Source organism: Macaca fascicularis, chromosome 14 (assembly GCF_037993035.2).
Source record: "Macaca fascicularis isolate 582-1 chromosome 14, T2T-MFA8v1.1".
NCBI classification, from domain to species: domain Eukaryota; kingdom Metazoa; phylum Chordata; class Mammalia; order Primates; family Cercopithecidae; genus Macaca; species Macaca fascicularis.
The window spans coordinates 94,150,367-94,164,873 of NC_088388.1; positions in this window are offsets into that span (position 1 = coordinate 94,150,367).

The window sequence follows — 14,507 nt, forward strand, 5'->3', positions numbered from 1 at the left end:
GAATTCTGCACAGCCTTGGTTAGCTTTCCCTGAAATACCACGTTTCCATCTCCTGTCTCGGACTCACCTCTAAGCTCTGCAACCTCTATCTGTGAATCAGATGTCACAGGATGTGTTGAAAATCAATGCAAACTCATCCTCTGCCATTGGATGGCAGAATGCATTAGTTGGGATACCTTTGCTTGCATGCAATAGAAACCCCTCTCAAACTAGCCTTGTCCCAAATTTACTGGATCATGTAACAAGAATTTAGAAGGGGCCTCTTGAATCAGGTACTCACATAATGACAGAACTCTATCCGTCATCAACAACTCTGTGTTGTCTTCATTCTCACCTAGAATGAATGACATTTCTTCATACACTGTGAAGCACAGGCAGCTCTGAATATTCACCCTGATGGTCTTGTATCTGGAGAAGGAAAGCTCCTGTGTTCTGGCTAGGAGAATCCCCAGGAAGGGTTCTTTTTCCTAGCAGGGTACATGCAATCATTGGGTCAATCACTGTGGCTGGGTGGGTGCAATAAGATGATTGACCCAGACTGGGTTATGGATCCATATGATGGTGTTGCTAGTTCTCATCAGAAGGACAGAGGAGAAGATGCAAGATAGACATCCACAATAGTCCCTCATAGACTGACTTACAGCTTTATTTAAGACATATAATGATGCCCTTTAAATTTATTAGGTGGCTTTTCACTTGCAAAGCTCTTTCATGTTTCAGTGGACCGCATCAGAACCACAGATGTGCTTGGTTTCTCTTAAGAACAGAAGCTATGGCCAGCATTTCCTCAAGGCCATAACAAGCTAGAGCTGAGTAGACAGGGCAAGCACCCTAGAGTTTGTCACAGTCTCCATCGTGTCTCTATTGCCTCTCTGATCTGACCCACTTTGCTCGTTTAACTTAATTACCTGGCTCCTGTAGCCTTTTGGGTTTGCTGATCCCCAATGTGATCTCACGTCATTCGCATCTATTCTGTGAACACTAATTATTCCCATTTTATTTTAAACCAAGATTCAGAGATTCAACTGACTTTGCTAAGGTCACACAATTAGAAGGTGAGACCCAGAATCTAGATTTTAGAGATGAGGCTGTTCAGTTACCCGCACACGGTTGTAACAGTTATGCACAAGTTTCATATCTGCTATGTGAAGGGAGCCCTCTAGGGTTGTGTAGTCAACTCTATATGTGGAAGCCCTGAGGCTATTTTCCCTTCCATTTCACCGTAGTCATAATACTGTCACAAGTTAGTTGAAATAATGCACTTCCTTCAAAATTTATTGTAGAACAAGTGCTTGTGACTAAGTGAAATGATAAATGATCAGATTGGAACAAATAATTCAGTTAATTATATCACTAAGTCTTACCAGAGACAATAGTAAAACTTGTCTGACTTATGCAAATAATATAGTTAGGTGTGCAGGAGAACTCAACCTGTAATGTCCACAACTATTTTAGGAGTGATTTTATTGTCTTGAAATTTTTCTTGCTATACAAATAACCTTAATCTCCCAGTTTCCATGTGACTAAAATGAGAGGTTTGCATTCAGTTTTCTAATGAGACAATGATGCTTAATCCTGATTGCATGTTAGAATCACCAGGGAGGTTTTATTGATTTTTAAACTAATGTTGGGGTCCCATCCCTAATGGTTTTAATATAAGCTTCAACAAAGAAGATATACAAATAGCAAAAAGTATACGAAAAGGTGCTGAACCTCGTTAGTCATTACAGAAATGCAATTTAAAATCACATTGAGACCAACTGTACTCACTGTGTAGTATAAGGTAGACCATGCAAGAATGGCAAGGATGTGCAGCACCCGGAGCTCTCATTTAATGTTGGTGGAAATGTAAAGTGGCACAACCACTTTGGAAAGCTGTTTAGAAGTGTCTTAAAATGGCCGGGCGCGGTGGCTCAAGCCTGTAATCCCAGCACTTTGGGAGGCCGAGACGGGCGGATCACGAGGTCAGGAGATCGAGACCAGCCTGGCTAACACGGTGAAACCCCGTCTCTACTAGAAAATACAAAAAACTAGCTGGGCGAGGTGGCGGGCGCCTGTAGTCCCAACTACTCGGGAGGCTGAGGCAGGAGAATGGCGTAAACCCGGGAGGCGGAGCTTGCAGTGAGGTGAGATCCGGCCACAGCACTCCAGCCTGGGCGACAGAGCGAGACTCCGTCTCAAAAAAAAAAAAAAAAAAAAAGTGTCTTAAAATGATAAACTTATGTCCACCATATGATTCAGGCTTTCCACTCCTAGGTATTGATCCAAGAGAAAAGAAAACATACATCAATACAAAGACATACCATGCAATGTGCATGTTCAGAGCAACTTTATTTGTAACAGTCCACAACCAGAAAAAAAAAATGTCCAGCAACAGTTGAATAAAGTATGGTATACAATGAATGCTATTTATCAATAAAAAGGAACTGACATATATAACCACATGGGTAAATCTCAAAAAACTTATGCCGAGTTAAAGAAGCCAGACAAAAGAAAGACAACATACAATATGATTCCATTTGTAAAAAGTTCTAGAAATGTAAATTAATCTATAGTGACACAAAGCAGATCAATGTTTTCTTGGTGATGGGATGGGGAAGTAGGGAAAGATTACAAAGGGCATGAGGAAACTTTACGAGATATTGTATATGTTCATTATCTTGATTATATGGAAGAGTCAGGATATATGTCACTGTGCATCCAATTGATTGTTAAATATGTGCAGTTTACTGTATATCAATTATACCTCAGTACAACTGTAAACAACAATACTGATGCCTAGATCTCAGTCACAGAGATTCTGATTTAATTGGTTTAGGTGGGGCCTTGGCATCTGTAAGTATTAAAAACATCACCTATGATTCTATTGTACAGCCAGGGTTGGTTCTGTGATTTTAGACCATTATAACTGCCCTGGGCCAGGTAGTTTGGGAGAAACCTCCCCCACTTTTTAACTAGAGCAAAAGGGGATCACCCACAAGAGCTGCTGCTCATGCATGCAAAGTGCTCCAGTCAGTCACCTCAGTGCTCAAGGCTCAGACCTGGCCTCTAGAAGATGGAGCTACTTGGCCTTTCACAGAGCAAAAGCCCCCTCCATCCCTGCCATCTATCTGTCTACTCCAGCTGGTCTAATGCCCTCTCGAGACCTCGTTTTCCCTTCAAAGCTGCCTCTGGTGAGCATGTCAATGATATGTAAACTATATAAAGATGTCAGTGTGTATTTGTAGAAATAGTGTGACTTGCTCCAGCCAGACATCTCCTAGTAACACCTGTCGGTATAATCTTGGGCAAGATAAGACACTGACATCAGCAGCTTAAAGGCAGCAAACTGCAGATCCAAAATCCTGAAAAGTGGAGGAGAAATACTCCCCACTCTGGTGGTCCCAGTGATGGCAGCAAAACTTGACCAATAGGGGGCTGCTCCTTTTGGCCAATGGTCTTTCTACTCCACCCAGAGACACAGCTAGAAAGATCTTGTTTTAAATTCTACTCCACTTCTTAGTACTTTAAGCCAGTCACTTCAGCTCTTTTTCCCTTTATTTCCTCACTTCTAAAGTGGAGATAACATGATCTTCCTTGTTTACCATAACAAGGTTATTGTGGGGGTCAAATAAGAAAATGGATGTGATCATGCCCTATAAACACAAAGGCATTATTATGTACCATGATTATCCTAGTGTTTTATAGAAGGGAGCAGTAAAGGCGTAGACTTACTTGGTGGGAAACTGGATGAGCCTCCTGGAGTCTGAGTGGGTGTGAGGAATGACATCATTGCAGTCTCCAGAAACTGGATTTGCTGTTTCCACGACTTGAGTAATATCATAATCATAATGATAATGATAAGAATATCTACAATGAATTGTACACTTAGGTGTAGACACTGTACTAAATTGTACATCTATTTTATTCTGAGCTTACAGAGGAGGGCACTGAGGCTTAGAGAGGTTAACTACCTTGTCCAAAGTCACACAGCCAGTAATTGGATTTGGGTCTTGACATACCAAAGTCCTGCTCCAGAGCCCACAGCAATAACCAAATGAGCCTTCTCCTACAAGGGAATGACTCTCTCAGCTCAGTATTTTAATAAATGACTTAGGTGTTTTCTGCAGGTATTCTCAATCTCAAAGCAGACAAAGCTCTGCTAGGAGACAGGTGCTTTGTTCTAGAATTTTCTGTGCTATCTGAATATGACAGAGGGTGTTTATGATTGAGTTTTCAATGCAAATATTTTTCCTTTGCTTCTAAAAACAAACCTAGTGAAATAAGAGTAGGGTTATCAGCTAGGTTGCAGAACCTAGGATGATCTGCCTTGTAGAGTTTATGGTTAATATTCATTTGTTGAACCTTCATGCCCACCAGCCTGTATATTAGGCACAAAGAGTAGACCAAAAGCATAGTCATGTACCCGCTATTACAGTGCTTGTACCAACTGCCTATATACTGTGGCTGGGGAGGTCGGGAGAAGACTGATAAGCAAATAATATGATAGACAAAGAACTAATGTCCTTAATATATACATAGAGCTCACAGAAATGCCTAAGAAGAAAACTGTCACCATTGTGTTTTTGTTATATAAAGTCACAGTTTATCTTTTTGAAGAGAACGAGTTTATAGAAAGGCAGATTAAGAATGTAATCTTTCCCATATGACATATTTTCTTTATGTGTATTTTTTATCGCCAGAAAAATAATTTCATGGGCAAAGGGTTTCCAAATATGAGTTCTCATTTTGAGAAGGGAAAATGCAAAGTTGTTACCAAAAAACTTATCTTTAGGAAAGAATTCAGATTTACAAATGCATTCAGCCACTCTGACTAGAGGTGAGGTTGTAGAATGCGGGTGTCTATCTGTTGCAATCCCTGGCCTGCAATACCATTATTGCAGATAGATGCTCAACTCCTGGCTTCCCTGAGTAATTCCAGCCCCCATTGGAGAGGTTTGATTTCAAAGGACTGTGGAGAGTCTCTTTCAGGAAAACAGAGATCGAGCAATGCTGATCACAAGCTGCTGGAGCTGGATCCCCTCTAGGGGGCATGCCCAGGGAGTCTCACAGCCCTGCCAGTTTGACAGCAAAATGGTCCAGACTGGAAAACTGCACTCTCTCTTGCTCAGGTTGATCCTGGTTAATGTCCAATGTTCCTTGGAGAAGGATCAAGGACTCTGGGTCTACTGGCAGCCTGAACTGCCTCCTGCAGCTCCCTTTGCTCCCGTCATCCTCGAAGTCTGTTTAACCAACTTCCCAGAAGCCATCCATTGATCTTCCAGTACGTTGGTCAGCAGGGATGAGATTGAGTCAGATGAGGAACCCATCCTTGAGGAACTCGTGATCAAGTTGTCCCTCTGTTTGATCAGTTTTTCAAGTGTCATTGTATTCTAGCTTGTTTACTTCTACATTCCCAGAACAATGTGGCCCTGGAGAATGATTCATTTAGGACCAGCTACTGCATTGTGTGGTGAGAAGGGAGAGGATATAGGAAAAGTGCTTCTGTAATAGCTGCTCTGATGCCAGTGGTGTTGTTGGCAGTCACCACCCTCCTTCCTAACTCTACTGGCAGGCTGTGGAGGCAGGGTGTAATGTCCAGCTGCAGATTTCTGATACTGTCAAGAGTGCTCACACCCCACAGCCCCTTGAGCTATATTATTCCTTGGAGAAGAGTTTCACACTGCTCCACTCAGAGCTCCAACTCCAAGCTGTGGGTTGAATAAAGAAGACAGGGGAGGTGATCTAATCACCAACACACATCTCTCTTCAGTACATTTATAGAAGACTCACAAAGTTACTCACTTTGAGAAATTAGATACTGTATAGATGTTGTCTCCAAATGCTAACATTATGTAAGGACATGACATTGCCTTCTTCACAAGGAAGAGGAAAAGCAATTTTCCTTGTTTGGCTTAGGTTGATCATATGAGAAGAGCACAGAAAAAATCAACTATTAAATAGTGGGAAACTACATCCATCCATCACCACTGAGGGAGATGGTGTTTTGAATATAATGAAAATATAACTAATCAGTGAAGAAGCTCTCAGGTTCTGTCTAGGTTTTGTTTTAGCAGGCCTTACCCCTGAAAACTATTTTATCTTTAACCTTCATCACACAAATACCCTTTCCCTTGAGTGAGTAGCATCGTCAACCACTTGGGCATTTCCCCAGATGCAGTCAGGCTTAGCTGGTTGGGCATAAACACTGTAGACATGACTAAGCTTAATTCCATTACATGAATTGCTTGCAAAAAATAGAAGTATCCCCTTAGGACCTGAATAAGGAGTTTCCCAAAGTTGTGAGGCCTTGAGTGGACCTCTCCCTGCTATGTTTTCCTCAGAGTGCTGATCTGGGACCCAAGAAACAGGGTGCACCTGTTGATGTGGTTTCTCCTCCCTGCCCGCTAAGTCACAGACCCTGACATGCTGTTGCTCTGGTGGCTACTCTACCACTCTCAGCCATCACACATCTGACATGTCACTTGTCACTGGTGCTGATGAGTGCTTCGGATTCAGTAGCAAGCATGGCAGGGCCAGTGGCAGGAAGATGGAAGCTGTGGACCATCATGTGTGTGGACCATGGTATGATCTGTCTTCACCACTAAACTGGAAAATGAAGATGATGATGATGGAAATTTTCCTGTGGATATGAGATGGGTGGGACACAGATGGAGCCCTTTTGGACCAAGGACATGGAAGCAAGAATGAAGGCCTGTCCTTCCACAGGCATTCTTGCCATGACTCCATGGATTCATCTCTCCCTAGGAATGCTGTCATTATTCCCAAGATCCTTCTCATCCTAGGAGTGATAGCAAAACTCCTCAGACCTGTCTGCCCTGAAGAGGGTCCACTATGAACCTCCAGACCTATCAATCTAGGAGGGCTATTGACTCCTTAGAAGCAGTGCAAAGTAGGAAAGCACATCGATACTCTCCAGGTACATCTCTTGCTGGAGAAAGAATCATGACTTCCCAGATCCATTGCCCCCTCCGTCCCTCAGGAAGACCTATCTTAACTCTACAGTGGAGACATCTCCATCCAGCAAGACCCTCCATGATTTTCCAGGTTGGCTTCCAATATCTATCACTTTCTGCCCAGAACCAAAATGAGCGAGATATGAAAAAGAGCCTCCAGTAAGTCTTTTCCTCATTGGAAGAGCCCAGGAACCTTTCATTTATTCCAAAAAGCAGCAAATACTAATATAATTCAGACCTCTCTCCACCATGAAAAAAAAAAAAAAAAAAAAGCAAACAAAATCCCATTCTGAAAATAAGAAGTAGCATGCCTTCAGAGGCTCTTTCCCCAGCCGTAGCAAACTTCAGATAAGCTCCTTATCTGCAAGTCACACTCTGGATCTCCTTACCACCAGAGTGAGCACAGGAAGCCCCTCTGACTCAGATCCATCTCTCTGTGGAATAGACCTTGGCCAAGAAACTCTGATTCTGGAAACAGGGAGCAACTCTTCTGATTCCAATCTGATCCCGCTCCAGATGGGTCAAGTTCCTTCAAATAAGGTTGAGTACTTGCTTTCTTGGGCCCAAACTGACATGCAGTGGAAACCTTAGGAGCTTAGGTGAGCCAAAGACACCACAGAGTTTGAAGTTGAATTCCAAATGCCAAAACCATATTTTAGTAACTTTAAACTGGATTATTTAGACCAAAGGAGAAATGCAGAGAAGATGAGGAGTCCTCCCAGTGGGGAAAGGGGCTGGCCCGGAGCCAGTCAGAATAAGAGTGTGGAGGTGCCAAAGCCCCTAGACAGCTATGTGGATGAACACTTGGACTGAATGCTCAGGGGACAGGAGAGAAGCATCCCATGGCCAAATTGATTGAGAAGAATAAGCCTAAGGAGATCAGAGATAAGAAAGTAAGGACTCACTACAGTGGTCTTGCACCTCCCTCCAATGGATTCAATGTCTGGCTGGGACACCACAAGGATGGAGGGAACAGATCCGGTGTGTTTGACCGAAGGCAATTTGCAGGCATGCAAGCAAGAAGCTAGTCACTGTTATGAAGGTATGAGCATGGGGGATGGACCTTCAGTTGCTACATCTATCTTGGCTAACAACCAGGGCTTACCCAGATCAGTAGCAACTCATTGGGCACCAACTTTGGTCCTAGGAGAATTTGGGGCTGGAAATTCTAATTAGCGACACCCTGAACTTCTCAGCTATTCTAATATAGAAGAAACACTGATTTTTCAGTACCCTGAGGACACCTAGAGTTTATTCTGCTTAGAGTTTTTCTCTATTTTACTGTTCTTTCTGTAGCTGAACATATCCATATTTATTAGAAAAAGTACAAAGCCCCTTAATTTGTACTTCTAGCATTAACAAGGGGGTAGACGCAAGACCAGAACTGGGGAGTGTTCTCTTTCTTAGACAGCAATCAGCAGCACAGACAGCATGTCTGGCAGTTGGCTGTAAAGACCACTGACATCAACAAGATCCCACATTTTATGAGCAATAACTTGGGTTCAAAAATGCAAGTTTAGAACACGAAGGTGAGTTACACAACACATACTCAAGGAAAAAAGCAAACAAAATAGGTCAAAGATAAACCAAAAGGAATACATCCCAGCCAATGCCGGACAAGGTGGAGATGAAGAAGAATCTCTTTAGGCTATACAATGACTAAACAGAGAAATTTGGAGGCGAATGGCAGAGTCTCCTCCTCTTCCAGATTGACTGTTTAGAGGTTGACAGGGGCACCATGCCCTGCCATTGCTTCATTTCTGCTTAGGAACAGTATTAAAAGTTCCTGGACAGGTGCCAAAAGTACCACTGACATGCAATGAGTCTCACAAGACCATCACCTTCGGGGTGTTGAGCAGAGAGGCTGACCAGGCAAGTTTCAAACACACTGGAACAGTTTCTCTCCAGTTCCACTTTAAGAGGGTGGCACCGCCACGAGACCTCCTGGCGTGAAGAGGCTCCACTCCTACTGAGAAATAGATTTCCTCCTTAGCCATCACTGCTCTAAATTTTTGCCGCCACCCTCACGTGTGATCCTACACCCTCAGAGCCCTGAGCTATTCTTACTCTGTTGTGTCTGCAGCTCTCTGGTTCTAACAGCACCAGGAATCCACCACCAACTTCCGGGGTCTACTACCAATATCTAGTGTTTGCACTTCATTGCTGATTTTCACACCCAGGCCCAGAAGTTCACCCACCAACCATTGCAATTTGCCCCCAGGTCCCAGGGGTCCAACAGCTTCTGGATTCACCCCAGTCTCTTAGGTTGCGCCCAATGACCCAAGAGTACACACTGATTCTCAACTCCCCATTCCTCCTCTTTTCCCAAATGAAAGTTCTACCCTTTTCCCCCTCGAGCTTTATTTTTTCTTCTAATTTCCCATCTTTTTCTCCATAGGGGAGTTTTGGTGATTTTGTATAGGGGCCCGTACTGACCCCAGAGTTGATTAAATAGATTCTGCCCCCCACCCTATGATACGAATACACTGTCGCAACAAAAACTACACTAAGCTGCTAAATGAAAGAGCCCTGTACTCTACTGTTTTGTCTAAACTACAGTTACAGCCCTGCAGAGAAACAGTAATACAAACAAGTAATATGTTTCAAATAAGAAAGAGGAGAAGAAGGAGGAGAAGTGATTATAGGGAAACTGAGCAATGAAGCAAACTTTTGTCTATCCATGCAAATTCTCCTGCTCCCAGTACCTTGTGAGTTGTACATGATGCTCCTCAGCAGGTTAGGCTGAGAATAAAGGGCCCAATTCAGATGACTCCTCTGCTCTGGTGAGTCACCTCCTCTGTTTCTTAAAAGGAGAAATCCAGAGCTTTCTCTAATGTGACGCCAAACTTAGTTTATTTTTTAAAATTGAAACTCTAACCCTTATATTTGTGTGAAACCCATGGTTTGTGAAATATTTTTAAAAATAATTTTAAGAAGCCATAAAACATGGCTGTATGTGGGTAACTACGACAGGTCATAACTATAGCAGCTGCCAACTACTTGGCTGTAATGGACTCGAACTCTTCAGCGTTTGTTTGTTTGTTTGTTAACTGATTTTACTTGCCTATTAAACCCTTAGCCTATTAAACACTTAGTGTTGCTCATGAAGCTTGAGAAAGCAGCTTACACTGCTAATTTTCCCTGATGTAGTTGTTTGAAATAAGCTTGAATTAAAGGAATCTCCGGCATTTTTCTGAACCCACACAAAATGAGATGCATTTGTTTGGTGGCTGTTTTCTTCTCTCTCTCTCTGTTTTGTTTTGTTTTATTTTGCTGGCTCTAGGAGCTGGGGCCTCAATGATGAACAAGATCCAGGCATTGGCCTCAAAGAGCCCACAGGCTGGTGTTCAAGAGCCAGGTAAACCCTTCCTTCCTTGACAAGGGTCAGGTTTGAACAGAGATGGATAAGTGGATGTGTAAACTGCCAACTTTGGGATATGGAGCAAGAAGGCAAAGAGCTGGAGAACTGCCACTCAGAATACAAGTTGATGCACAGAAAATGTATCAGCAGGATCCAGAGCACCAGGAAGCTGAATCAGCAGAGCTGATTAACAGTGAGAATTAACAGTGAGATGACTCACCCCATTCCATGCAGGGGAAATGCATCCCTCTTCTTCGTATCCTTTCTCCCTGCACATATGACACTGGGCAGAAGCTGTCCATGTGTTTGCCTCTGGCACTGGGCTGTGTCTTAGTTCTTTCTATCCCACTTCCTGACATTACCATCTACCACACTTTCTGGTGCAGAGCGGAGCTTAATAAATAATTGTTGTATTAAACAAGCATTCAAGAAAAAATGTCCTCACAAAGTGGGAGGTTGAACTAGAATAGCTCCCAAATTCTGTTCTACTTGGAGATTCTATGATTATATAGAGAGCCTGACATGGGATAGGTGCCCACTAAATATTGATTCAGATCATGCCTGCTTAATTTTGCAGTTATTTGTGCCCATGTTTTATCTCCCCATATAATCAGCTTACTTTTTCTGCAACTGTATTAATCATTTACCAAGCACTTTAGTAATCACTTAGCATGCATTGTCTTACTTGATTTTCACATAACCCTAGGAGCTAGTGATTTAGTTTCTATTGCTGCATGACATCCACTCCATAACTTAATGGCTTAAAACAACCATTTATTATTATCTGTCTTCGTTTGTATACTAACTGGGCTCAGTATATTCCCATTCTTTTTGGGGTCCCGGATGTGGGCTAGTGCTGCAGTTGTCAGAAGGCCCAAAGGTGCTGGATGTCAGGAGGGCTCACTCGGCTGTCAGTTGATGCTTGCTGTTGGCTGGGACTGTTAGCCAGAGCACCTACATATGGCTTTTCCAAGTGCTCAGGCTTCTCACAGTATGGTGGCTGGGTTTGAAGAGGGAGCATCCCAAAAGACCCACACAGAATGACTTAGCTTGTATGACCTAGCCTTGGAAGTCCCAGACCGTCACTTTTGCCACATTCCAATGCTCAAGTAAGTCCCTGAGGCCAGCCCAGATGCAAAGGAAGGGGAATTAGATTTCATCTGTTGATAGAGGAATGGCAAGGTCATTTCTGAAGAGCAGCTGAGATGGAAAGTATTTTGTAGGCATTTATGGAAAATGCCATCTGCCACAGTAGTTACTATTAATATCTCTTTCTACACATGAGGAAATTTCACAATGACTTAGCTAAGTTATATGATTAACCTGCTTGTTCAAGATCAACCAGATCCAGATGCCTTCTAATTTGGTAACCATTATACTTCACTTAGGATAGTGTTCTAAAATTTTAATAAGGAAGGAGTCACCCCTTTCAAAATGCAGTGTTAGTATCAAGAATATGAAAATATAAATTCTTGTAAAATTTATAAAGTAGAAATATAAATTCTAGTAACACTTAGGATGCCAATAAATATTACTGAAGGAGAAGCTAACGTCTGCTGCACTGCTTCAGTGGTCCAGGCACTCATACACTATATATAAACTCACTTAATCCTCACAGTTATCTTTTTCCCCCAGATGAAAGTGAACTTTAGAGGGATTAAATGCCTTGCCTCAAACCACATAACCACTTAGCGACAGAGCCAGGGTTTGAACACAGTCATGTCTCAGTCCACATTCCATGTGCTTTCCACTGAGCTCCATGTTGTAGGTTGAGCTCCTCAGGAATCAGTCTCTGAGATGACAGTAGCATGCAGGAAGTTAACAAAAAAGTGCTCAGGGGGAACACATGTGGGGAAGGGGAAAATGCAGGATCAGGCAAAGGAGAAGGTGGGCTGTGATGCAAACAGTAATTCAGCAGGCCCCCAGAGAGCTCTGAAGCCAGGATAGCCCTTCAGAGTTGTCTTACCAGGGATGCAGAGTCTGCACTTTCATTTCCACCCCTTTCAACGTAGAAAGCAACATAGTAAATGGTTGCCGGATTAAGGCTGAAGTGTAAAGGGAGGGAGTATCACAGAGGGGAGAAAGCACTGACATGTAAGGGCAGCCAGTCTAGGCTCTCGACAAGAAGATTCTTTCCTGCAAAAGACTAGGATGTTCAGGGCCCTCACTACTATACAATCCTCAAAAGGTGAAGCCAGGTCTCTTAGCCCAGACAAAGCGCTAAGACGAATGCTGCAAGTCCCTCTAGATAACCTGCCGGACGAATCTTCAGAGCAGGCTGGTACATTTTTAATGTCATTGAGTTCAGACATGGCCCCAAATGGAATCAACCTACAGTATTGAATATTTTACTCTAGGATTCCAAATTGTGTGACCATATACCCAATGATGAGTTCCAAAAAGTAAATAATTCAGGAGCTAGTCACTCATGGAGGTCAGTGGTGGGAGAAAGTTAACTAATCAGACGTTAACAGCTATTCATAATGATAGTCATCTTCAAAGGGTGGAGTCCAAAGAGGGTGAAATGAAATAAAGGAACCATACGTTCCCCAGATTCCATCCCTTATGTCTCTGCCTGATGCAGCCTCATCTCCAGTCTCTGTGAACAGGCAGAAGCAAAAGTAGGGAGAATTCGAAGTCAACCGGGAAGAGGAAAAAATGAGAAAACGTAAGGAGATGGAACTAATTTATTAAATACATGCTATGAGGCCGGGCGCGGTGGCTCACGCCTGTAATCCCAGCACTTTGGGAGGCCGAGGTGGGCGGATCACAAGGTCAGCAGATCGAGACCACGGTGAAACCCCGTCTCTACTAAAAATAGAAAAAATTAGCCGGGCGCAGTTGTGGGCGCCTGTAGTCCCAGCTACTCGGGAGGCTGAGGCAGGAGAATGGCGTGAACCCGGGAGGCGGAGCTTGCAGTGAGCCGAGATCGCGCCACTGCACTCCAGCCTGGGCGACAGAGCGAGACTCCGTCTCAAAAAAAAAAAAAATAAAAAAAAATAAAAAAAAAAAATAAATACATGCTATGTCACTTAATTTGTATTACCACACTATGGATTACTATAATCCTAAGCTTTTCAGAAGAGGAAATTGAGATGCCAAAGGACCACTTGAAAACCCATGGATGTGGGAAGAAACAGGAAAGAGAAGAAAAACAATGAAGGGAAGAGGGAAGGGGGAACTGGAATTGGGCACATTTATCAGGAAAGGGGGGCAATAATTTTTAAAATGTTGCCAAAGCACCCTGCAAGCTGCCAAAACACATGTTCCCTCCTGCTGCACCCAAACAGTGAGAAACCAAGTCCCAGGACTATGGTCCCTTAGTGACCTCACAGCCAGCATCCACTGCCCTGCGCCTTTAATGATCACACTCAAACCAGGACTGGCTCTAGCCTGTGTGGACCCCTATCGGTGCTGCCAACAGTTCATCAAGGGAAAATGCCATTATTCATAGCACTCCTAAAGTTCTGCCCTTCTGCAGAACAGATGGGAGGGAAGAGTCCGCCTGGGTCCTGGCAGTGGGACTGAGACTCTGGCAGGAGCATTGAGGGAGGATTAACAAGTCAAAGTCTAAAAGAAAAGGACCATCCTGGAGGCACACCCAAGTGGCAGGCACTGTCCTCTCAGAACTGAACGAGGAGGCAGGGGGCATATGAGGCCAGGTCCCCCAAAACAGTCTCACTGTGACCCTTGGTGCCACCAAGCAACCAAGGAGGTGGGACAGGTAAAGAGTGGGAAAAAAGATGGAGTGGGAAGATGTTATTTACTGAGGAAGGTAGAACTAGAGTCAAGCAAATGCCAGCCAGCCTTGTGGAGGGCTTGGGTGGATAAGGGACAATGCCAAAAACAGCATTAATTTTCAATCCTGGGTGGTGGAAAGACTATGTATGTATGTATGTATGTGTGTATGTGTAATTTCTCTATGTCAGACTTTGCTGGGTTTGTGCCCCCCTCTATAATCTACTGATTGTGGGACTTCACGCGAGGTACAAAACATAAGTGACCTAATAAGCCCTCTCGACAGGGCTTCAGGGAGGAGCCAAGGCTGGCACATAGTCAGAGGACAGGAAAAGTTCCACTCCCTCCGTGTGATTAGGAGGGCTGCTTTGTTTTCTTCGCAGGCAGAGACCTCAAAGAAGAGTGTGACTTGTGGCTATCATTGGAATGCTCTAACGGGAGGGAGCCCTAAG